At 43.0% G+C, this 25,623-nt stretch overlaps 1 protein-coding gene across 13 annotated transcripts in view; it reads left to right on the forward strand.

Annotated features, from left to right (window-relative positions):
- Positions 1-466: 466 nt before the first annotated feature.
- The window catches only part of ptprdb (protein tyrosine phosphatase receptor type Db), a 158,274-nt gene continuing 133,117 nt past the window's right edge, over positions 467-25,623 (forward strand). For 12 of the 13 annotated variants that reach the window (XM_084344990.1, XM_084345001.1, XM_084345003.1 and 9 more), the window contains exons 1-2: positions 467-565; positions 748-862. The gene's annotated coding sequence lies outside the window, so the exon portion shown is untranslated. Of the gene's footprint in view, positions 593-747; positions 863-25,623 lie in introns of all 13 variants that reach the window. The other variant, XM_084344997.1, reaches the window with a different exon arrangement.

Raw genomic sequence — 25,623 nt, forward strand, 5'->3', positions numbered from 1 at the left:
GCCTAGAGTAACTCCAAGACAGGCTGTGCAGCAACTGTACAACCTTCCTCCTGTGTGTGTGTGTGTGTGTGCGCGTGTAGCAGGACCTCACAGTCTCTCCTTGTGTCTGTCAGCCTCAGGGCAGTGCATGCTGACTAACATTGTAGCCCTAAACATGCACCTCTGATGCCTTTGAGTGCCTCTCTGTAGAATCGGGAATTATTCATCAACACCTCTGATGAGTTCACGTGTTATATTTCCCTGTGATGGCGCATATGTGGGTTTTGTCTCACATCTCGACCTACTTGAATAACTTTTAAGCTGTGGTTTGTTTGATTCAATTCTCTGGATCTGTCTCTCATCACTGCACCTCTGATCTCTCTCTCTCTCTCTCTCTCTCTCATACTCTCTCTCTCTCTTCCTCTCGCTCTCTCTCTGCCTCTCTCTCCTCTCGGAGCTTATCTCGGTGCGCATCGTCAGCATCAGTTTGAAGTCAAATCTGACAGCCGCTGCCTTGCCCGGTCCTTTCTTTTTTTCTCCTCCCGTCTCTTTCCCTCTCCGGTGGTCATCCCGTCTCGTTTAAGAGGTACAGACCCGGATTAGTGAGCTAAACGTGTGTAATTATTGATGTACTTTTTTGGGGGGGTGACTGAGTGGTGGTGGGGGTTGACCTCGATTGGCGCCCGGGATGAGAGAGAGTCGTCCACAGGCTGGCGTGGCTGTTTCCCTCTCAGCGTGGTCTTTACCTCTCTGTCTCTCTCTTTGCAGTTGAGTCGGGACTGTGGGAGCGCGCGTCTCGTCGCTGTCTTCAACTTGGGGTGAAGAAAGACAGGGGAAACTCCTCGGGATTCTCCGTACACCGAGCTCTGATCCGGATATTCTGGTGAGCACACTTTGGCCGACAGAGAGAGAAAAAAAAAGAAATGTGCTTGATTTGAATCCTGTGCGTCCTTTTTTGGAAAGTGCTGCTTCTGATTGTGTTGCGCTGATTTGGAAGCGGTATTTTTATTATTATTATTATTTTTTTTCAAATGTTTTTAAAAAATGCCTCTTGCACTTTTGTCTTCTTTGTAATTGTCAGTGTAAAAACAGCTGAAGAAGCGTTGAGGCGATCGTTTCCTCGCGCCGTGCGGGAGCTGCTGGAGGAGGCAGCGTGGCAGCGCAGCTCCTCCAGCTCCTCTCTTTCCATTTTCCTTTCTTTCTTTTTTTGTACCCCATGGCAGCGAAGTTATCGCTTATCGTGCACGGCAATTAAACGTGGCCATTTAGTGACAATTATTGTCGGTATTCCTCTCACGGAGGGTGAGAGAGTAAAAGACAGGCGGCCGGGGTGAGGGAGAGATTAGGTGAGGAGTGTGAGAAGAAAGAAACATTTGAGGGATCCCTCAGGGAAGCGCCGCTTCCCTCCTTTTATGAGAGGGATTTTATTAGTCTTTTTTATTTCCCCACAATGATGACATTGTCTGATATTGTTCTAAAGCTTCTACTTAATATGCTATTATTGTCAGTGCCATTACTTCCCTTTGTATATATACATATAGTGTAGTGCCATCCTTCAGTGCTGCTGGCTGTGCTGTAGGCAGAGAATCTATGGGGCCATTTGCTGCTTTTATTGTCCTGTTTATCAATTAAGCTTGTCTATAATGGAGATATCACACTTCCTCCAACATAAAACATTACTCTCCCACACACCATCCGTTAGCATCTCACCTCCCACATAGCCACACTTGCTGTCCACAGCCGATTATCTGGTTATGTGCCACCATTTGCACTAATAGAGAGTCCCTACTTTAATGTAATGACAACTCGATCTGTCAACCTGTGCACAACGGAGGGCCGCTTAAAGGCTCATAAGCGGTGTCATCAAGGGCAGATTGAGAAGTCGTAAAAGACACAGAGGGGATGACAGAGTGCCCGTGGAGGTTGTTTGAGGAGTTTGCTGATGTGTTTTATTGTCCGTGTACAGTTCAGGGGCCGTCATTGTGAGGCATGCACCCAGGGTTGTGTGTGTGTGTGTGTGTGTGTGGGGCTGTTTGCATGTGTGTGTCAGCTCTGCTCAGCCATGTGTACGCAAGGAGAGAATAAGTGAGCAAAAAGAAAAGAGGGACAGAGAGAGAGGGAAAGAGAGAGAGAGATTATGCTAACTCAAAGTATCGGAGGAAGAGGAAAACCCATGTAAGCAGTTTTTCTTTTAGCTTATATATTTATATATTTAGCTGTCAGGGCCTTCACTGATACACACTCGCTTCTTCTGGCTTTGACATGCTTGTCACCAGCATGAGGTTTATGTGAAAGAGGGCCACTGCTTATTTTAGCTTAGCTGTGCGACTGCAAGACAAACAAGGGGAGGCTAAGAGGATTGACCGAACAAGACCACCGACTTAAACACAAATAAAGGAGGATTATAACTCAGGTAGCGTGAGAGGGAAACTGCTGGACAGCAGTAAAGGGTCGAGTGTAAAGTGTCTCTCAGACATTTATTTGCCGCCGTCGAAAATCTAAGGTGAGAGCGTAGGAGGATGTTTACCAACGGGTGATATTTGATCATCAGAACATTTGTCAAGTGAAAACGTACCAAAGAACATTTATTTCAACGGGAGAGTGACCCATGTCATCTCTCATCAATTTACCTCCAGCGCTCTCTGCAGATGAGTTTCAGTGTCAGGAAAAGCTACGGTGTAAAGTGAGAGTGGAGGAAGAAATGAGGCATGCTGGGTGATACTTATAATCAGAATTCGTGTCATGGTTTGAGCTAAAGGTAAAATTTCAATGGGAGAGTGACCCATGTCATCCCTTCTCAATCCCCCCCCCTGCACTCCTCCAGTTTGGGATTCACACACGTTTCAGCTCAGATGTTTAACCTCCTCGTAGACACGGCCGGTCAATCAAGCGATCATTTTAACTCGGCGACCTCCGTCAGTTTCTTGTCAGGCGAAAATGAGACCATGCGTTCTCAGATGATGTGTTGACACGGTGTCGCCGATGGCAGTCAAGATGATGATGATGATGATGATGACAGCGTTCTGGTTAATGATAGTTGGGCTAATACCGATCATCTGATCTCGTACTGACGATGAAGCCGGCAGGTAGCTGCATTACATCATGGTGTTACCGCGCTGCACTCAGGCGCTACATCTTACATCAAAAGCACTTGATTTCCCAGAATGCTCTTCACTCTGAGAGCTGTGTGGCTTATATTGAAAAGGAGGCAAACACCGGGTTAAAAGCTTCTCGCCAGAAGTAGACAAGTTGAGTACCTTTTGACAGCATGAAAGAATGGATCTACTTGGGTTTGGTGTTGTTGGCAGCAGCATCGCAGTATTAAGAACATGACAGTCCTTGCAAAATGGTAGCGGCACACAAAGCCAGTCCTGATATTTCCATGTGACAGATTGCGTGTGTGTGTGTGTGTGTTTTCTCCTTCCTCTGGTTGTTGTTTGTTCCCTCAGTCACACCCGCTAAATCACACATAACAGGCACATACATGCTCAAATGCACTCACAGACACGTTATCGAATTATCAGCGTGGACTTGTGCGACAAACAAAGACACGTTCTCAAAAATACCAAAAACACATTGATTGCGGGGCCGCAGTCACACTTGCCTACACACTTAGGTAAAACCTTATTGTGTCTTGGTCGTATCCGCCCATTCTGAAAGACATTACGTAGCCTTGGGCTTAAAAATATCTCGAGCACAAACACACGTACACAGTTTGAGCAGGGACAGCCCTGTTGTGTTGGCACAAAACCAGAGAGCCGGTGATAACGAGGTTGAAGTTAGTTAGGATTTTAGCTGCGCCTCAACCTCCTAACACCCTTTCTAAATCTGATTCATCCCAAAATGAGATGTTTTTCCAAGAGAGGGAGATGAAAACACGCTCTCTCTCTCTCTCTCTCTCTCCCCATCTTTCTCTTTCTCTCTCCCTCCCTTCTTCCCTTGCCAAATACAGTTGAGCTCAGTCCCCCCTCCTCCCTCCTCCCTCTTTCTATTACTCTCATACTCTCACACACTATCTGTTTCACACCCCGTTCCTCCCTCCCGTTCTCTCACATCTCTCTCTTCTCTCCTCCCCTGGCACCTCGATGTGTTTCTCTTTAATTGAGATGCATTTCAATGTGGTGCAAATTAGCTTTCTACAGCTCCAGTCTAAACTTGCAACCTGTGTGTGTTTGTATTTGCGTGTACGCCCATGCATGTATGTGTGCATGTGAAATCTATACATGTGTGTGTGCGTGAAAAAGAATTCCCACAGTTGAAAGTGCTACCTTCCTCTTCGTTTCTCCAACGCGTCTTCTGACGCCTCCTCTCTCCCACAAACTTACATTTTTAGTACGGCATTAGCAACATTCACTTGTTTGGACTCCCTCGGTTTTTGTGTCTCTTGGCCGTGACTCCCACCGGACTCCGGATTTGAATTCTGATCTGTACGTCTGAGAGGTGACAATGCATGGCAGCTCATTAGGGACAGGGCCATAACTGAGGAGGGTCAGGGGTGTTTTGGGGACATGCTTTAGTTACGCAATGCTTGTCTTGCTCAGCTGATCCGATCTGGTTCTGTTCTGTTAAAGAGAAAGGCAAGCTGGCGGTATTCTGGACAAATGTGCAGGGCACAGCCGACAGAGAAAGTAGGGTCTACCTCTCTTAACGCGTATTAAAATCACATTGACAAGCAAAACATTGCCCAAATAATGGGCTATCGAGAGTTTTCTCCTCTTTTTTTTAGAAAATGATCTAAACATTTACAGGAAGTGGTTTCCAACCTGAGGGTCGACATAACCTGAGGGCTGGGATGATAAATCTGATAAACAAAACAAAATCATTCCTGGGATCTTCACTCATTCAGACCTTTCTCTAATCTTTGCTTTTTTTAGTGTGCCATACTGGATTGTTTGAACTTTGCAGGCACCTGAAACTTTTCAAAGGAAACAATCTCAGATGATTATTCTTGTATTGAGCTTCCCTGAGTATTCCCCTGAATGTAACCTGTGGTACCGGGTTGCAAGTAGACATATTGAAAATGTGAAATTATCTCATCTTGTGGCAGATGCCTCCGCTTCTTAAGCAAATAAAAGATACATCTAGTAGATAAATACAGTTGGGCGGTCTTGAGGCAGGTTTTCCCAGGTGGTCTCCGGTGTGTGTGCGCGCACGAGCGTGAACGTATCCTGGTGCACTTTGCTCGACTTTGAGCGTGCGCACGTATGCTCACATGCATGTGCGAGAGCGAGAGGAGTCGTTAGGGAGAGTGATGCTGACAGTGGGGTGACCTTGGGGCTCCCAGTCTTCCTCTTGTCGATGAAGGGGATGACTTAGTGCCTCCCTCCCCACCCATGATGGCTCATTTATTATCATTAGGCACACAGTCAAAAGATGCTGCTCAGACCCTCAAAACAGAGTGGTACATCTGTGTGTGCTTGTCTGCGTGCGTGCATCAGCGAGAGTGAGAGACAACAGGACAGAGACAGAAAAGGAAGTCTTATCTCTTACGATAAGTGCTGCACATCTGAGCATATGTGTCTGTCAGTCTGCGTTTGTCACAGGTGCGCCTGCCTTTGTGTTAGCTTCTGAACGCGTGTTTACCCATATCTTGACAGAAGACGCGCTTGCCTGTCAGTCCACATCTGCCGGCGAGAAGCGCCTCTCGCTGCCTGCTTACCGTGCAGTATAAATAACGTTTCACGCCATAACCCTAACCTTACGTCACCTCAGCCAGCCAGCGGGCAACATCAGTGGTATATGGGTACATCAGGGCGGGCCTCTGTGCTATCGTTTCTCAGCGTGATGGATGGAGACTTCTGCAGGCCAGTCAATACCCAATCTGAGCCCCACTGTCCTGATTTAAGATACAGCAGCACCCAGGTGACACACTCAGAGGCACGCCACTTTAATCACTCTGAGCATCAACTCTACACTGCCAAGATTGGTGCGTGGGCGGGTGAGTGTGTTTGTGTGCGCGCGCGCGTGTGTTTGTGTGTGTGTTTGTATTAGTATCTCACTCAGTCAAGCACTGCTGTAATCACACAGCGATCGGCAAGTGCCTGCACTTCTGACAGAGTTAACATTTCTTTAGAATGGAGAGGGAGGGACATAAATAACCTTTACAAGGGGAGGATTTATGCTGCGTGCGGCTCGAGCGGTGACAGGAAACATACATGAAGAAAGAGGGTGGAAGTGAGGGGATAAAATTTGTATTAGACATGGTGTAAACTGAAGGATTCCCACAAAACATGTTGCTACAGTACATTTCTTATTGACCTGTTAAAAGGAGGATCAGATTCAGTGGCAAAGGTGTTGAGTCCATGAAGTGTGACATCCTCATAGTAAGTGAGAGGCAGGAGGCCGGGGTGGATCATTGAGCATACAGTATGAGACACCAGAGAGGGGGAATGGTGTCTCGTTTAGGCTACAAGTCCACTTGGTTAAGGTTAGGGAAAGCAGTCAAAATCAGTGCAATGCATCTCAAGTCTTTGTGTAGTTAAGATTATTTAAACTATGTAGCTTTTAAAGTCGTTTTGGAAAAGGTTGTTGATTGTTGAGTCTCACAAAACATCAAATACCATCGCTTTGGGTTGATTGTTGAGGTCCGACGCCACGACCAGATTTGGTATTTGACTTTCTGGACACTATTCATTGTTAGCTTGTGTTGAGGATAAGTGGTTACAGATGATGAAAGGATGGATGGAAAGAGACTCAACAATCAGCTATCTTTCTGCAGAAAGTTACATAGGTAATGCATGAGTGAAAGTGCAAGAGTTAGCCGAAAAGCTCTCTTTTTTTACCTGTATCCCCCAGGCCAAGGTCTCAAAAAGGCTTTCACAACAACAAAGCTAAAAGAGAAGTCAGCTTCAAGTCAGTGTTTATTTTTTCAATGTCAAATCAAGACCATTACTTTCCATTTAACCTTAACCGAGTACTCTGAGTTGCCTAAACAAACCCTCAAAAACATTACTAATGCCTTAGCTTCCGGGAGCGGATTTAGAGGGAGAATAAATGAAAGTAGGTTTTGCGGATACATTCAGCGTAAACATTTTGTGTTGGAAAATTACATTTAATGGAAACATTCCTTTGCTATCCTAATAAAAAAACATCCACACAGCACCACTTTTCCTTCAAATGACTTGTATCTGTCATTTTTATCAGACGTGGCTGCATTCAGGTATGTCCAATCTAGTCTACTGGGAAAACATGTCAGATCTGCAATAATTATGCGTTATGCGAGGATGGAAAAGTGATATTTCCCGAGGTAAAAAAGGTGGGCAACTTCATATTCTGCATCCTCGATGTGTACAATCTCCCTGCTGTTTCCGTTTATGAGCGCATCATGCCGGAGAAAACGCTTCAGTACGTGCGGTAATCAAGGGAAGATTGTGTTTGTATGAGCGGGCGGCTGGATATCGCTACTTTATCAGAGAGTAATCTGTTTGCATTGGTTCAAATTGTTCCCTCTTGACGTGTCATCATTCACATACATGCACGACACACACTTAGTTGTGTACACAGAAGCACACTCGCACTTCCAGCAGCCCCTCCCCTGCAGCCCCCTCCGCTTTGGCTGTTAGTCTAATTTATGAGGTGCCGTTAATTTGGCCTAAACGCTCGTTGCGAGACCTCCCTCCTCTCTCATCCCTTCATCTTCTGCATCCCTCCTTCTCATCCTCCCTCTCATCAGTCACTCGGCAGAGTAAATCAGAGGGGTGGTATTGCACAGCAGGCAATACATAGACTGGACACCTTGACTAATATACCGCTGTCCTTCTCCCTCCCTCCCTCTCTCCCTGTCTATCTAACTCTCTCCATCTCTCTTGCCCGCTGTCTAAATCAAATTTGGCTCCTCTCCTCTCCTCTGTTCCTCTTTTAGTTTTGCGTCTTCCTCGTTTCTGCCTACACTTCGTTCACCTCTCCCCTGCACTTTCCCATCACCCCCTTCCTCCACCCTCCTCCCACTGTCTCCGTACTTCTGTCCCGTACCTCTCTTCCTCTACTCTCCTTCTTAACTCCCTTACCTCGCCTCGCTCCTCCTTGCCTCCTCCCCCCACTCCTGTTCTCATGTTAGGTGTAAATTTAGAACAGAAGGCATGAGGGGATGCTTTGTGTGTGTGTGTGTGTGTGTGTGTGTGTGTGCGTGTGTGTGTGAGAAAGAGAAACTCTACATGAAAGCTTCTCACAGTCCCCATACAGCGCTCAGATGGGGCTGATTAAAAACCTAAAGCCTTGGTTTTCATCCACATTTAGGATTCACATAAAATCAGATACACTACACACGCTCACGTGCAATCTGTTATATACACACGTGCACATGCGCCACGCGCGCACACACACACACACACACACACACACACGTTTTCCCCCCTCATTAGCTTCCTCTTATTTCACTCTTTTGCTCCGTACTTCTGTCGTACTCTCTTCTTTCTCTCTCTCGCTGTCTGACTCTTAAACGCAAACTCACACTTATAGCGTCTGGCTGAAGGTGATTCTTCCGGATACAGAAACAACGTCGGGCATCTGAGACTCCCTCATCGCTTTACGCCACATTGTTCTCTCTAATTCCATACATGGCACACACTTGGGAGTAACCCCTCGCTGTACTCACTGTGCCGGACTGCCCGACACACCTATACATCACTGTCCATCTCTCCACTCCTCTCGCTGTCTCTTTTCCATCTCACACACTCAATCGTTCGGGGTTTTCGGGCCTATTTATTTTCCTTCTTTTCCCTCTCATTCCTCATCTTTCACAGCATCACTCTCTCATGCGCAAGGACCCCATCTTTGTCCTTTTTCCTCTCTCCCCCCTTCAAATTCCCACGGCGCGACGGGCTTAGCTACTTCTCAATAAATGTAACAACATCTAGCCTCCTGTTCTCTGCCATACCCCCTCCCCATCTCCCTCTCCGTCGCCATCTCTTCTTCTCCCTCTCCCTCCTCTCTCTGACACTTCTCCCCCCCTCAACGGGCTTCCTTCTAGTGCACACTTACACTCACAAGATAAAGCATGCTACCTCTGCCTTATCCCTCTGTGTATTATATAAAGCTACCATGGTTATCATTAAGCAAGAACACCTTAAAACACTAGCTCATTCTATATAAAGATCAGACTCTCTTTGGAGCGGAGAAATGACTTAATTAGAATAGAATTGAATAGAATAGACAGGTATTTTTTTTTATTGTTTACGTAACAGGCAGAATGCAAAATACATTTATTGTGGCAGTTATAGCTAAAAGCTCATTTGCCTCCAGTGATTTTCAGGTTGACGCTGCAAAAGCATTTAACAGCAGCAGACAGTTGTAGTGAATTAAAAGATTTTGCCTCAAAGCAAATACAATTAGGCATCGTTATTACGGCCCAATTTAAAACAGACTACAAAAGTGCCCAACTAAGCACTCTATCATCGGTAACCCTGAAGCATAATTAGACTCAGACAGTTCAGTAGAAGTGAGAGTTTTCTACATACCTACGCAACCTTTAACACTTTCCAACATTTCGTTTGAATACAACACAGCTCTGCTCGGTGATTGCAAGTCAGATATCTTTTTTTCTAAGTCGAATGAAAGAGGTTTTGAAGTACTGCAACCTCTGGTGATAAATGGTAACTTCCATATTGAGGATGTTCTAAATGAAAGAGTTCATTTCCCTTTAGTGGAGGCTTGTGTTTACTCAGGGAGCGCAACACTTATCATAAACTGCAGTAGTGGATTCAAGAGTGAAAATATAATCCTTCAAATTTCAAATCAGTGAAAAATTATATGTAACTCTGAAGAGGAAATTGCAGTGGAATAAAATTGCAGTTTGAATAAATGAGGGGAAAAAATGCCCCAATTTTCTGGTTTGAGCTCCTTTAATGTAATTATTAACTGGTTTTCTGTGTTTTTCACCTAAGTTTGTATTAATGATTTCAACTTTTATACACATAAATCCATAAAACAGAATAATACAAAACAGAAAGATACTTACATAGTTTCTAGTAGTCCATCCATGTTCTCGGTTTCAGCAACTAAATCCATAAATCCTTAAAAAGTTTTTGTTGCTGTTCTGGATTCTGAATAACGTCCATTTCTCTCATTTTTCTTCAGGCTGTGTTTCTTGTAATCTCAGGTGATGTGTCAGTTTTTCCACTGTGTGGATTTCCTCTACGATCTCTATCCATTGTACCATCTCTTCTTTCTTTTAACGTCTGTTAATTGATATTTCAGTCATCAAACGATACAGACTTATCAGAAATTACACAAAATATCACAAAAATAGTATGAAGTTTACATACACGGACACAAAACAACACAAACAACATAGAAACAGGAGCAATATACAGTATAAATGTTAACCAATGTACAGGGCTGCTTTACATCGTAATTACTCACATCTTACTTAACCTAGTTGTAATAACAGAGAGTTGGGAGGATATTTACCAACTAGCCTCTACATAATTAATAAAGGGAATTTGTCAACAGAGCCTCGTAAAGCCAGTCTGAGCTTTCCTAGTTTTAGGTGCTGCATAACATCTTTTATCAACAGAGTATGTGTAGGCGGGAGGTTGTGCCTGTTTTCAGTTCAGTAGAATAACTCTAAGAGCCAAAAGGGTTATGAATCTTGCCGCAGTTGAAAGGAGTCTTTTAAGAGGACTTTCCTCTCTCAGTACCCCAAATTCAACCAGCGTTGAATGAGATTCTTCCCTATGCCCCAAAATATCAGAGTTTTAAGTATAGAGTCCCAAAAAGTAGATTGTTTTTGACGTTTGAGGGATGGAGACGATGCAGCTTACTGGTTTTCTTTGTCTTCTTCAATGTAAACGTAATATTATTGGACTCAACTGAATTTCATTAGAATAGAATAGAACAGAATAGAATAGAATAGAATAGAATAGAATAGAAAATAGTTTTTGGAGGCTTGTTGGATATATATTGCATGCCCGCTCATGCAATTGTCTTCCGAAATTCAATTCACCAGTAGATACATTCAGGTCATGTTTCTTTGGGATCAGCAGCATAAATCAGGAGTTATCAGCTCCTGGCGATGCTGGCAGCCAGCTAACACAGTCAGGTAAGTGCAGGATGATGAATTATTATTATTATATGAAAAGATTTTTTCTCTCTTGATCCCAACTTAATATTTTGGGATCGCTGGACACATTCATTATTTCACGAGTGAAAGGCCTTCGACACGTGCGTTATGAATGTGGTGATATATGGATTTACACGTGTGAATAGCAGATCCTTTATTTCATGACTCCCCGCCCAGCCGGGGCTTTTAACACTTTCGACTTAAATAATAATCAGATTCAATGACGGACATGGAACCTGCAAATCAAGAAAGAATCGGGTGCATTTTCTTGTGTGAATCCATTATATGGCTGTATCCCTGCGAGATCTCTGGGAGGCTGGCCAAGTGTCTCCGGCTGAGCCATCTCCATTCGCTGTGTGTCTGTTCAGTCAGCCACACAGAAGACAGATAGAACCACCAGTCTGCTCACCCCTCCAGTCGCACCAATGTAATCAGACCTCAGCAGCCATAAACCACCGGCTATGGACACTCTGCCTAGCCCGCTGTCACACACACACACTCACACACACAAACACACACCCACGCACGGAAACACAATCCCACGTACATAGATACGGACAAATGAATGTAGACTCGTGCACAAGATTTGCGGGTGTAGAACAGGCTGCAAACACAGGAATATGAAAAAATAGCTCCGTGGCATTGGCTCACACGTGCACACACGCTGACGCATATATGCACACACACGTAGCTCAAAGTGTGGAGTGCTTAGTGGTGGTCCTCCATAAGTTGAGGCTTTTTGCCCAAGGAGCTTAGCCCACCATTCTGCTGGTGCAGGAAGGATGTCTTCTGGCCCAGAGGGAGCCTTCATCATGTTGCTCATCCTGCCACCATTATGTGTGTGTGTGTGTGTGTGTGTGTGTGTGTGTGTGTGTGTGTGTGTGTGCGTGTGTGTGCGTGCGTGCAGAGATGGACTTCCGTCTACAGTGTGTGAGTTATGTGAAAGCTTGTGTCTTTATCTCCCTCCCTCACTGTCTCTTCCCTTCCATCACTCTTTTAACACCTCCATCAGTGTCTGTTTCACCCCTCACCACCGCCTGCGTTTCGGGCCATTTTGTGTCTGTTTGTCTTTTTGTTATCGTGTATCCTTTGTTCTCCTCCTCAAAAAACTAACACTCAATGTCTCCCCATCTCCCGTCTCCCCCTGTCTTTCTTGATGCTCTCTCTCTCTCTCCAGCTCTGTGATGCGAACGATGGTGGATGACTGTGCTTTAGGAGATTTACTGCTGGATCCTGTCTCTGTCAGGTGTGGAGACGAAAGGAAAGCGATGAAAGGGGAGGTGGGGGGGGGGAGCAGATGGAAGATAGAGCAGTACACAGAGAGACGACGAAGGGAGAGAGGGGAAGGAAATGGAATCAGAGGATGAGGGCAAAGAAAGGGATGAGAAAGAGAAGATTATGCAGGGGAGCATCGAATGAGATAGAATAAGAAAAATGTGAACAGAGTATGGAACAGGAGGAGAGGCTACACTGTTTTTGAGAACGGTCTCTGAATATAGCTTGACAGAATGGCTCTGTGCTCCGATATAACTAAGTCTCTTACTTTGCCTCTTTTTCTCGGTTTCTCACCGAAACGCACGGAAATACAAACTCACACAGTTACAGACACAAACAAATGAATTGTCACTTCCAGGTGAAAGTTGCATTCACGCCGACCAGACACCAGTTACTTTGTGAATTTGAACACTCATCTCACATTTAAAACACACTCTCTTAACGGTTGAGCGCTGTGAGGGGTTAAAGTTGCCGCTGAAGGGTCACTGTAAGTGTGTTTAACCCCCTAAAAGCCCTTTCACACACTTTAATGGCCCCTGAGAGGGAACACACATACGTCTTCAAAGACCAGGCTTACTGCCTCAGTGCAGAGAAGAACATATGTGTGCAAACATGCTGTGCTGCTTCTCTGTTGCCTAATTCTTACATTATTTCTCACCATCATGTAATCAGTGGTAACATAATGCATTGAATTTTAAGTGGTTTGGTGAATTTGATTAATCGGTATGTCACATGTACTTCATTTTCTCCAGTGATTTATTTACGCTATGGCATACACGGATGTATGTGAAGTGATTGTAGGTGTAAATAACTAGCCCTAACCTTACTAATCTCTATCAACAGACTTCTGCATATGAATGCAGAAGTCTGTAGGCAAAGGACAAGATTTTGGTATCAGAAGCATTTTTGTTTCCTTTTGGTCCAATTTCAATTGAATTTCTGTCAGATGATGAAACACTGAATGGGAAGTCTTGGCCTGGATATCCGTTATCCAGTTATCTGCTATCTATACTGGAAACCCAGAAACAATAGCTGTTGCCCCCAGAGGCTAAATTGTCATTAGATGGCAGCCGGTTGATACCAAGATTGCAATCTTAATAGTAGGTATGAGTCATGATCGTCCAATATTCTAATACTTGGTGAATTAGAAATATTCTAATAGTATTTTATTTATTATTATTTCCCTTGTTTTATCACCACATATTGCATCATTGCAGGCCTAAGTAGAAATCATGCTATTATTACAAGGCTCCAGTAAAATGCATGGAACACAATGTTTTCTACACAGAGTCAGTATAGGCCCATGCCGCTATATGCTACAGTACATACAAACATCAGCTCTTGGAATAATTGAATGGTCATCATTAACCACTTTAACTTTTGCTGCAAGTGTAGCAGTAAAACTTGGTTTATGGCGATCTTGGCGATTTACTTAAAGCAACATTATGTAGAAATCGGCATTTTGTGCGATTAGGACGGTGCCACACCACTGTTGTAAATACAAATCCCAGGTCTGTAACAATTTGTCAGATGTGATGTAGGTGCTAACTCTAAACAAAACTCATAACGTCATAACGATGTTACGTGTTGAAAACTTGAAGTAAACACGTATGTAACGCTGTGATCCTGCCCTCTCACTGAAGTTATGTAGTGCAGGAACAAGTGATTCGCCTTTTACAAGACACTGTACCATCAACGTGATTTTGAAGCTGTTATTTTAAGATAAAAGAGTTGCTTTAATGAGCAACATTTTCATACTTATTTGAAAAAAAGTGCATTTACGTCATTTTGGCTCCAAATAGTTCAGACTATTCAGTATTAGGTCTTTTGGTTTTTTTAATTAACAACTCTGGATTGGTGAAGAATTCACATGTGCCTGTTTGGCAGAAGAAAGAGCTCATCAAGAGCTTTCATTTGATATATATGACTCATCTTTGCCCAGAATGTCGCTAACACCCCTCTGTTTCTCACCCCTTGAATAATATCTGCAGATCTATTTTGGATAAACTCCACATTAAATCCATGACACGTCCTGTAGTTCTGCTTTCAAATGTTTCGGATTCAAGTGCATGTATCTATATCAGCTGTGTTAAAAAGAAACTGCTCATAAAGCACAACTGCTCCCTATCCTGGTAGGCCAAAAATAGCCCTTCATCAAAACAACACCAGGGGCTGCACTGGTGTGGGCGTGTTGCTACAGGTACTGGTGAGAAGATGAGCTACAAACCAGGAAGTCCAGATTGAAGCCTTATCATAACAACAAGACACCGTGCAGCAGTTTCTACTCCTCTGAGGGAGGATTTTACAACTCTTATCCCGTCAGCAATAATGTGCTCCTCCGTCTGGACGCCTCTGAGAAAACAGTACAATTTAGCATGTTTCTACATAGCACAAGGCTATAGATTTACATACTGTTACAAGAACCGAATCAATCGGACTGGAAGAAGCATACAGCTGACTTGAGTGTCTGTGTCTGTGGTCAAAGTGACTTTTGGTTTTGAAATGTGATCACAGCAGGAAGCATTCATTGTCAGGCTTGTACACTCTATGCTATGACTGGTGGTCAGGTTCACACTATGTTAGTCTGTCAGTGACAGAAATGCTGGCAGCAGTGTCGGCACAATCTAGACACCTCATGTCATCAAAACATGGCTCATCCTCAGAATGCTGCTGCTTATAATTAACACTATTTTTCAAGATAGAATATGAGAATGGTAAATAACAATTCATGCATTATGAGTTGTCACCAAAACGTACGCCAAGCCACTCAGATAGTTGTGAGGGTGGCGTTTCCTCAAAATAAGATGAAGTTATCGACTATTCTGGCATCCACCCCAGACAGGTGCTGCATTAAAGGGGCACTGTGTAGTTTTGGAGAAGAAATTTAAACTCAGATTTTTTTTACTCAGAAACATTTCTTTTTTTCCATAACTGAATTACCAAGCTGTTCTCAGAGGAAAATAGGCTCCCCAGAACATTGTTTGAAGCTAGAAAGGTGGCAGGGTCCGCCACATATAAACAAAGTAAAACAGTATGAAAGTGTGTTGTCCTTTAAGGTCAGTTTGTTCATTCAGTTTATTCAGTCACGAAAACAAAGAGAGTTTGTTTATTTAGTTTGTTTAGGCATTAAAAAAAATCTCTTCTGATCAGAATTTCTTCCCCAAAACTACACAGTGCACCTTTAAGCTGACACTGCTGTCTGACAATCAACCCGCTAGTTTCTTAAATCTGTTTATTATTTTTGATTAGTTTTATTAATTATTTATATGTTGCAATTTTTAACACTTTCATCATTCTGATTTTCATTTGCAAAGGAAATTCTTCTGCTTTTCATCTGTTTATATTTGACCTCCAATTTTCTTGCTGCAATTCAAATGACTCTAGTTCCAGTTCATTAATATTTCATCAAACTTACTAAAAACAAATCTTTGCGATTTAAACTACTTTTCTTACAGTTAATTAATATTGTATTTCAATAACCTATTTGTGATTGCTGGACCAAATCCTTGCTCTTAAAGATTTTACTCAATATGTTTTTAATATTTTTACATTACCCTTGTTATGTCATCTTATGTTTAATTTAACTTGTGTTGCGTTTACTTCATTACCTCATTGTACAGAGTCCCTACTGCTACAAACAGTATACGTGTAAAAAAAATGTGCCCTCCCAAGGACGACCAAACAAAAACACTAATAAACACAAATTTACACAGAGAGATGTTTAACACACAAACACGGTAAACGAGTGAGCATGCATGAATGACCGCATTATGTGCTGTGGGTGAAAACTAGAAACCCAAAAACAGGAGATGTATTGAGAGAGTGAGAGCAGAACCAGAAATGGTTTGAGGCACCCATCTGTCAGAGGAAAAGAGGAGAGGCGGGCAGCGAGACAGAGAGAGAGAGAGAGAGGGGAGAGGGAAAGGGGGGGAGGACTGACAAAACTGCAAACAGCATGTGGATGTACAGACAAGGGTTGTGAGACAGACAAAAAAAAAGAGAGAGACAGAGGGGGTAAGCGACAGAGACGGAGAGGAAACAGAGATAGGAAGAGGGAGTGAAAGACAGCCAGCCTGAGAGAGTGACAGAGTGCAGTCCTGAGAGGGAGAGTGTGTGGGTGAGTGTGAGAGCAGCGCTAGCTAACTCGTCTGTCAATCTGAATCTGTGATTGACACCTCGGGGTCCGGCACTCCTCTCTTAGCCCGCTGGCTCTTCCTGTCAGGATGTAGGGCACGGGGTCACCCACACTCGCACGTAACACACACACACACGCGCGTGCACACACATCCTTACATGATAGAAAATATGGTGTAATTGTCCATATGCGTAGATGATGTGTGTCTCTTTGTGTCTATCTACTGACACACACACACTAGCAGCGGACACACACACATGCAGGCAGGGTCTGGCAGAGGTGAGGTCTCCTGTGGCGGTCCACTCTTGCTGACTGGACCTTAACCTTTGGCATTTGACCTATGACCTTTACACTGTCAGCAATACATCTTTTCACTGGACCCATCTTTCACATCGGATTGTCTGTGTTTTATGTCACGCTGCAGCCAGTTTGTTATTTATCAGTCGGGTTCTTCCTTTTTCTTTCTATCATTCTACACAACACACGAGTGCAATCATAAAGCAAAGAGTCTAATACTGTAACATGCGTACACATGTTTAAATACACACATGCACAGACACATATCACTGTCCTTTAATAGAGGGATGATAACAACATGTCCTCTACCGTATGTCCTGACCACTCACAGTTACACACACACTGCGGGCTGAAGCACTGCGTAAAAATAACAATATTAGCACATCACTGTCAGAAAAATATATGTGTTTTCATGTGTGTATTCTGTGTGAGTACATATTTCAACTCAAGGTCCACTTACTAGCTTTGTCTGGGGTCGTCAATTGCACCTGAGTGCGGTCAGAGTTTGTTCAGTTGTCATGAAGATAGCTCACTTATCCTGATGTGAAGTATGGAACAGTCCCCTTTAATTCAATCAAGCCTAATCTAATATCAAACTCAATAGCCCTGTACTGTGTCACTCTAAATTTCAAACCTACAATACTTTTATGAATTGTGTTGTTTTAGGTAGTGTACTTGCTGTTCTGTGTTTTTTTTTTTTGTTTACCTGTCAAGGGACAACAGATACAAATTAGCTGCCAGCTAACTGTGGTGCAATTTCTGTTAATTGTGCACTGTCCCTGTAAAAGCTATCATAAATACTGCTCAACCATAATTAAAGCTCACCATATCTAGGATCCACATTAAGTTTTTCAATCATAGATACCAGCCACCTAAGTACAACTGCTTTTTTTACATCAGGATCCATGCATTATTCCCTGAGAAATTCACAGAAATGTAAAAAAAAAAAAAAAAGAAATCCTATCTCACACTAAAGGTTAATAGGGTCTATTCTAGGCTGAGACCCATCCTCCATCCAAGTTTCATGTAAATGTGTTGAGTAGATTTGGTGTAATCCTGCTGACGAATGAACCAGCCAACCAACAAATTAACAACAACCTCCTTGGTAGAGGGAATAATGGCCTGAATGTATTCTGAATTTGCTGTATATTTGAATACCATTCCTCATGCCCTTGCAGGAACACTTTATTTATTTTTTTGTGTATGTCTTTGTTACATTGTGAAAGTCAAGTGAAAACTTTCTTTAATGCGGTACAACATCTATTGAAAGACAAGATCAAACCAAAGGGCAAACGTTTGCATATAATGAGAGATGGAAATTTCTGCATAATGTGCTGCTATAAATTAAAAGTATTTATACCCGTTGTTATTTTAACAGTCTTTACATTTAAATGTGAATAAGAGCTGATGATTAAAACCTGATCAAGTTTCTACCGCCAACAATGACCGTCCCAAAATTCACCAGCAAACAAAATGTCCCAATTTCATCTGCGATGTTTTGAAATTACACATATTACACATTTTTTTAATCAATGCAGCCTAACACCTGCATTGGCAGTGGTGTGAAGATGACTGATCTTTCCTGGCAGCTTTCATTAATGATGGAAGATGTGATGTTCTTACATCTCATGTTGTAGCTGTGTAGCTCTTCTTTAAAAGTATCACATGTACATGCACACACACACACACACACACACATCCACTAATGAGAGGAAGTGTCCATCTGGCGGTCTGTGTGTGTATGTGTGTTTAAGTTTGCGTGTGTGTGCACCAGTAGGGGTTTGTGACTAATGGGGTCATTATTGATGCTGAGTCAGGATTACCGCTGATTGCAGTGGTTGGATGCCACCCTAACGAGTGTACAAACACATACACACACATGCTCTTACTTACGCATGCATACACACACTTTCACTCACTCACACACACACACACACACACACACACACACACACACACACACAATTTCATTTCTTTCAGGCTCTCATAGGTGCACTTATGCACATAAACCTCCCACCTCAGCTAATAAACTTACTCACCCAGGCATCCCTCTCTCCACCTCTCTAGACCTCCTTTGTTCCTGCACACACACACACACACACACACACACACACACACACACACACACACACACACACACACTTATTCGAAGCTATATAACCAGACAGGTGGCAGGTGTTATGATGAGTAACCTGTCACCTACTTATTTTTGACAGGGCTACAAATGATTCATAGACACAGACAGACACACACATAAGAACCTAAACCGTGACATACGTTTTCACAGTACAAGACAGAAAAGTGTTAGAAGCTATACAAAAAGTCTATTCCGATAAGAGTGATAGTTAACCTTGAACAGATAATGGGTGAATCATTTGGAGCGAACATATTCATCTGAGAGATACAGTAGATATGAAAAATATGACAAAGACACGAGCTGTGAAAATGTGAATTCATCAAATAAAACAGGATGGCGTCACTGTGCTGTACTATGTTGTGTACTCAGCTTGAATCCTACTGACTGTGTGATTCCCTCAATGCTCCTGCAGCATCACCACCGGGTCAAAGTTTTCACTTATGCAGCAAAATATGTCAGCGTCCGCGAGATAGACTGGCACATACAATATGCCTGGTTCAGACATTCATGGTCCCCAGATGATGTTTCTTCATGGCACCCCCTGACGTTTCTTCCAGCGTCAGCAGCAGGTCGACATTTTCAGATCACGGCTAGGCTTTTCATCCACATGCGGCCCAAGTTTTTACCAAATTTCTTACAGAGTCGGTGAAAGAAAAGGCAAATTTTCATCTGCCACTACTTCCATGCGATAATTTGGAGTAGGTTCATCGAGATGCGCAGCAACAAGATCTTATCCCTCCACACAAATCTGATGTTTTTGTCTGCAGCCATTGTTCATATCTCCACTCACAGGTACCTCCAATCTGTTTCCATTACATCATGCCACAATTTGTATTTGGAAAAAGAACACCATGTTCATGTTTAGAAATCGTGCCCTTAGTTGCCCATAAAGGCAAGTGGCACTAGATTTGTTAATGATACAACTGTGAGTGTACCTTTTGGAGAGGTTGAGTCTGACTGAAGCTGCACTTGAACAGTAAAATAAGCGAAAACTGTATCTTTTCTTTCCTGGAATCATTCATTCAAACAGCAGAATTATTTAAAAACAAAACATTATATTAAAAATGAGCTGAAGACCGATTTATTCAGGCAGGCATTTAGTTAATCTTACACGTTTCCATCTCTTCCTAACTACTTTTATGCATCACCCTTTTTAATCCGTTCTTTTATTACATTTTTAAGATTTTATTTATTTTTTGTATTGTTGCTCATTGTGTTTTGTTATTATTTTATTATATTATCACATTATCACAATGTCTTTTTAAAACTCGGCCATTGCTGATCCTCGGACTGTCTCTGGGGTCTGAGGTGATCATCGCTGCTCTCGCTTGGGGAAACCAAGAGCTCAGCGAGTCTTAAGTGATTTGCCAGTGATTATAAAAACCTTTAGAAAGCCAGTGCCCAGCTTTGAAATCAATAGGGAACCCGATGATGTGTTCGCACACAGTTTTCTGTGTGTTTGTATGACAAACGATGACGGTATGTGTACCTTGGGGGCCTAAAATGTGTCTCTGTCCTCTTAAACACAGACTAAATGTCAACTCGGTGATCCCCCTGTGTCAGCATCATGAATAAACATCAAGATCATTCCCAACATCCAATGCTTCAATTAGACATTTGCCTTGATGTGAGTCCACCTGGTGTGTGTGTGTGTGTGTGTGTGTGTGTGTGTGTGTGTGTGTGTGTGTGTGTGTGTGTGTGTGTGTGTGTCCAGAGTATCACAAATACTTCTTAAACCCCTCAATGTGTTTTTAGAGTAACCCGTGTGGCAGAATGATGGTAATGGTTGGAGCAGCATGTGAATGTTTGTAATTGCAAAATTTCCGGCTCCGGTGGTGTCACAACATGACTGTGTTGGTGTGTTTCTTGTTTGACTGTGTTTCCAGGAGTGACTGTCTTTAGCAAATGAATTACACACTCAGAAATCTTTATTCTCAAAGTCAACTCAGCAGTGTAGTCCCAGGTTTAATCAAAGCGCGAGTGGTATTTTTCGCCCTTGTGTGTGTGTGTGTGTGTGTGTGTGTGTGTGTGTGTGTGTGTGTGTGTGTGTATGTGTGTGTGATCCAGCTCTGTGTGTGACTTGACAGTGAAAGCCACTGTAGTTTCTAAATCAAGTCTGATATGAGGTTCTGCAGCTCAGGGCAGACCATTAACATTTCATGTCACTCTGGCTCGCTCTCTGTCTTACTCCTGTGGGCATTAAGCAGAAAGTCACACTTTGAATAATCCCTGCTGCCGTCTGCGAAAGCAAAACCACAGCGACTGTGCTTATTGAGACTGGGGGACAAAAAGTTTCAAAAGTCGACAAACAGCCATTAACCTTGACCCCCAGCTCAACCTTTTCCCACGTGAACTTTGCATCCTAGCTTAAACATTCATTTCGACAAAGTGATTTTCATAATGCCCGTGGAGGAACAGATTTTTTGAAATCAGAGTAGAGCCGTGGGGGGAAATTTTTCTCTTAAGTTTCATCACTTCGCCAGACTTTATTGTCTCTTTCTCTCGCTATGTCCTCACTCTCTTAACATTCACCACTCACACTTGTCAGCTCTGAAGCGCAGCTTGCCTTAAGTATCGGGATTCAGCGTGTAAGCTCATCTCATTATCCCCGTTTGTGTGTGGACGCGCGCACGTGCGTGTGTGCGCGCGTCATGTATGAGTGTTTAAAACTGACTGTGTGAGAGTGTGAGTGAGTGATGGGTGTGTAAGCCCCCCTTCTCTCGCGCTCTGTTTGAAATAAAGCGACAGATAATCGCAGGGCTCTGGCGAAGCGAGCTCATCTGAGCGCCAATCGATACGGGTGCCATAGCTTCAAAGCAACCCTTCAAAGAGGAGAGAAATAGCCATATGCTCTACGTGCTCCGCGTGTGTGTGCGTGCGTGTGCGCAAATTCGTATTAGAGACAGGGGGAGGGCGCGAGAGCCAGAGCAAATATGTGCGTGGAGAGAGGGAGGGAGACTGGGAGTGGGAGAACAAAAGGAGGAGAGAGACCGAGTCAGGGAGTCTCTCTGTGCAGATGAAAACAGTTTTCATTCGGTCGCAAACATTATCATATCACAGTTGACATGCGAAGTGCTTGTGATGCAACTGATGTCGCTATTTAAATTGGACAAAATCATTGTTTCGTTAGCTGGTAATCTCCTGATATTATGGCTCTGTCATCTTTTATTCAGCAAACCGGCAGCAGCTGTGGCCTTTGTTGAGAAAATGGGCTGGGAGGAGAGACACACACACACACGCACACACTCCGTCTCACACGCACGCGCACACAACACTGAGACAGAGTTTAAAGACCGGGAGATAGTGTGTGTGTGTGTGTGTGTGTGTGTGTGTGTGTGTGTGTGTGTGTGTGTGTGTGTGTGTGTGTGTGGTGAAAGTGAAACAGAGAATAGACTATACAGTGTACCGCGAGACAGTGGGAACCGAATGCGCGCAGGAAGGAAGAGTGAGAAGGACGAGAGAATGACAGAGTGAGAAAGGGAGAAGGAGGTGTGCGAATATGTGTTTGTGTGTGAGACTTAGAGAGGGAGATAGGGAGAGAGATCCCCGAGCCGTGCTGTGTTTAGCAGTGCCATCTCACCTTCCTCAAAGTGAAAATGAGGATGTATTTTTGACTCGTCAGTGTTAAAAAGAAAAAAAAAAAAAAAGTTGTCTGGAAGTTTGCGCGCAAGTCTGTTGGTGAGCGAGATGGAGTATGTGTTGGGTTTTTTTGTTTTTTCCCTCTCTGCACGCAGACGCGCGATTGTGTAAAGTGTGCATGTGTGTGTGCATTTTGAGAGGGAGTGTGTAAACTTGTGTGTATGTCAGCATGTCTAATTAGCTGAGACAAGCAGGTGTAAACCAGTAATTAATGACACAACTGACTGACTTCATTATCTCCACATGAGCTTCTGGTTGCTGGCTGAACAGACACGCACACGTGCAAACATTCTTTACATTTGGAAAAACATAACAACATGAATCTGTTTGTGTGTGTGTGAGAGAGAGGGAGAGAGAGAGAGAGTAAGTGTGTTTAACATCCTTTCCCTACAAAATAGTAGAGCAGCGGCGTGTAGAGTAAGTGGACACAATCATCACACACAGTCGCAGTTCGGCCACTCAAACACTCATTTAGTTTGCAAATGGACTCATTACTAATGAATCACAAGCTGCTTTAGAGCAGGCTGAGCACACAGTAATGGTTTGGCCATCCTCCAGAATACAGACACTACAGCGCGCGCGCACACACACACACGCACACACACACTCAAGTTGACAGAGATTGAGAGCAAGTGTCCAAAAGCCCCAATTACCTTCACATCCAATGTAAGAGAACAAGCTAGAAAGCTAATTACGAGACCCATACATGTAGATGTGGATCACTCAAGCACACACACTCGCAGAGCAGATGCTGTGCCAACACAAATAGCATTTTCTTGTATTTGTCTGTGAGTGTTAGTGTTTACAACGAGCTCATTATGTGTAATATGGCAGTGTCATTGTCTTATTACCATAAGTCATGATTACAACCCAGCGATCTTTATTGAATCATCAATAACAGTGTGTAAATGACTAATTCCAGATTTAGCCAGATTGATTTACACTTCACTACTCCACTAGGCTTGAATGAGATCAAATGATATTAGATGCCTCTAAATGCACCACGTTGTCGTTCGCTAAGTGGAATAAATATGTTTTTTTATTCATCATTCGAGAGCTATCAGTCTTTTCCTGCTGGTGCTTTGCCAAGACATAAACACTGCTGACGCTCTCGCTCTTTCTCTGGTGATGGCAGTGATTGGACGGAGTAATTGGACCTAATGAATATGTCAACAGCCTGTTTCTTTCGCTCTCCATTAAACACAACTGGATTAGATTTACTGTGCTTACCCCAACAACTTAAAGACTCCATCAGTAGGCTACTTTCGACGTGCATTCACACACATTTGTGCACGCACACACGCAGATTGCCTTGGCTCAGTAGATCAATGGCCTCTTGGTCAATGTCTCCTTCGGGAGGGTAATCTATCTGCTCCTCACTAATGAATCGCTGTGTGTGTGTGTGTGTGTGTGTGTGTGTGTGTGTGTGTGTGTGTGTGTGTGTGTGTGTGTGTGTGTGTGTGTGTGTGTGGGTTTGAATGTCTTTGTGCTATCACGGGTGTCAGTTTGTCTCTACAGTGTGTGGATATGGAGTCATGCTGGTTGTTATTAGGTTAATTACAAACTGTATCTAGCATTTTGTGTAAGTCACATAACTGTGTATTTAAAATGTGAAAAAAAATGAAAATATTAAAGAAAAATTTCCCTTGACGAATCTCATTATACAGTGGCATGTCAGTAATCCTGAAATACTGAACATCTTCACCTTGTATTAAAAAGCTTCTGTGACGACGACCAGATTCTGTGGTGACATAGATGTCATGTGTTGCATTTGGCTGCCACTTTTTTAAAAAAGCATTTTCGACACTCTCTAATTCTAACACATTCTTTCCTGTCAGCACCTTTTTTTCAAATTAGCTTTGCCAAAGTATCTTTATACTAAATAGTCTTTGACGGACGGAAAAATTGCTTCTATTGTCAGCGTTGTTCCTCTCTTTTGTGGCAAAAATGTTTTTCATTTGAAAGCCCCATGATAAAAATACAAATACCAAATAAACTCTGTGCAGCCAGTCAGAGCCCAACAATCAGGTGCAAGGCCGTAAATAATTTCCTTTCTTTATCCACAGTGTTTGCAAAAGGTTTTAAAGCTGAAGTGTACTGGAGTGATATTTGAATATGACATCCATTGCATTTGAGCCCTTACCAAACAAATGCTTCCAGTAAAGATTTAGCCTATCACCACCAGGTAAAGAGCCAGAGTTTTTAAATCTGGAGGTTATTTTGTCACGCCAGTGCACCTGTAGTGAGTTTTTTACATCAACCAGTACTCATGTTATTATGTATCAATGACTACTGAATACTCATGTAACTATTTAGTGATGACAACTCAGTACACATGTGATTATGCAGTAATGACTACTAAGTACTTGTGTAATTATGTCGTAAAGACTACTGAGTACTCATGTAATTATGTAGTAATTACTAGTGTCTCCTCATGTAATAATGTAGTAATGACTACCGAATACTCATGTAATTATGTAGTTACGACCACTGAGAACTCATTTAGTTGTGTAGTAGTAAAAAATTACACAATTGACTAGTGTCTACTTATGTAATAATGTCGGAATGACTGCTGAGTACTCTTGGGTTGGCATGTTGACAAGCGTTGTGGCTGGTGTGATCCCATCCCGAGATTAATTGATTTACCTCACTGCCAGAAGGGAGAGGCAAAAGTTCCACACGCAGGTTTGAATATAAAAGTCTTGTGCGTCCTGGTGGCCTCATAGTTGAGTTGTAACTGCAGTATTCCCAGTTGACATTTGTTGCCACTCTTCTTCTCTGACGCCATTTTCTTTTCCGATGTCTACTGTCACTGAAAGCACAAAGTACAGTCGATCTGCAGTGATGTAGGACGGTTTCCTGCTGACCCAACTGATGGTCATTGCAATTATGGAATAAAAATAAATGACACAGTTTACCATGACCATTTACCATTAAAACATGATAAAAACACTTGTATCCATTATCAGCTTCTGTGTAGTGTTGTATGTGTGTGTATTCCATTATTACAACTCTGAAACCTAGTGTGTGTGTTAGACACTCACAATGAGGGTATTTGGGTGATGTAAGGTTATTTTGGTTTGTCCTCATGTCAGCCGCAAA

The sequence above is a fragment of the Pagrus pagrus genome (assembly GCF_965226575.1).
Source record: "Pagrus pagrus genome assembly, chromosome: 2".
Classification (NCBI taxonomy): Eukaryota; Metazoa; Chordata; class Actinopteri; order Spariformes; family Sparidae; genus Pagrus; species Pagrus pagrus.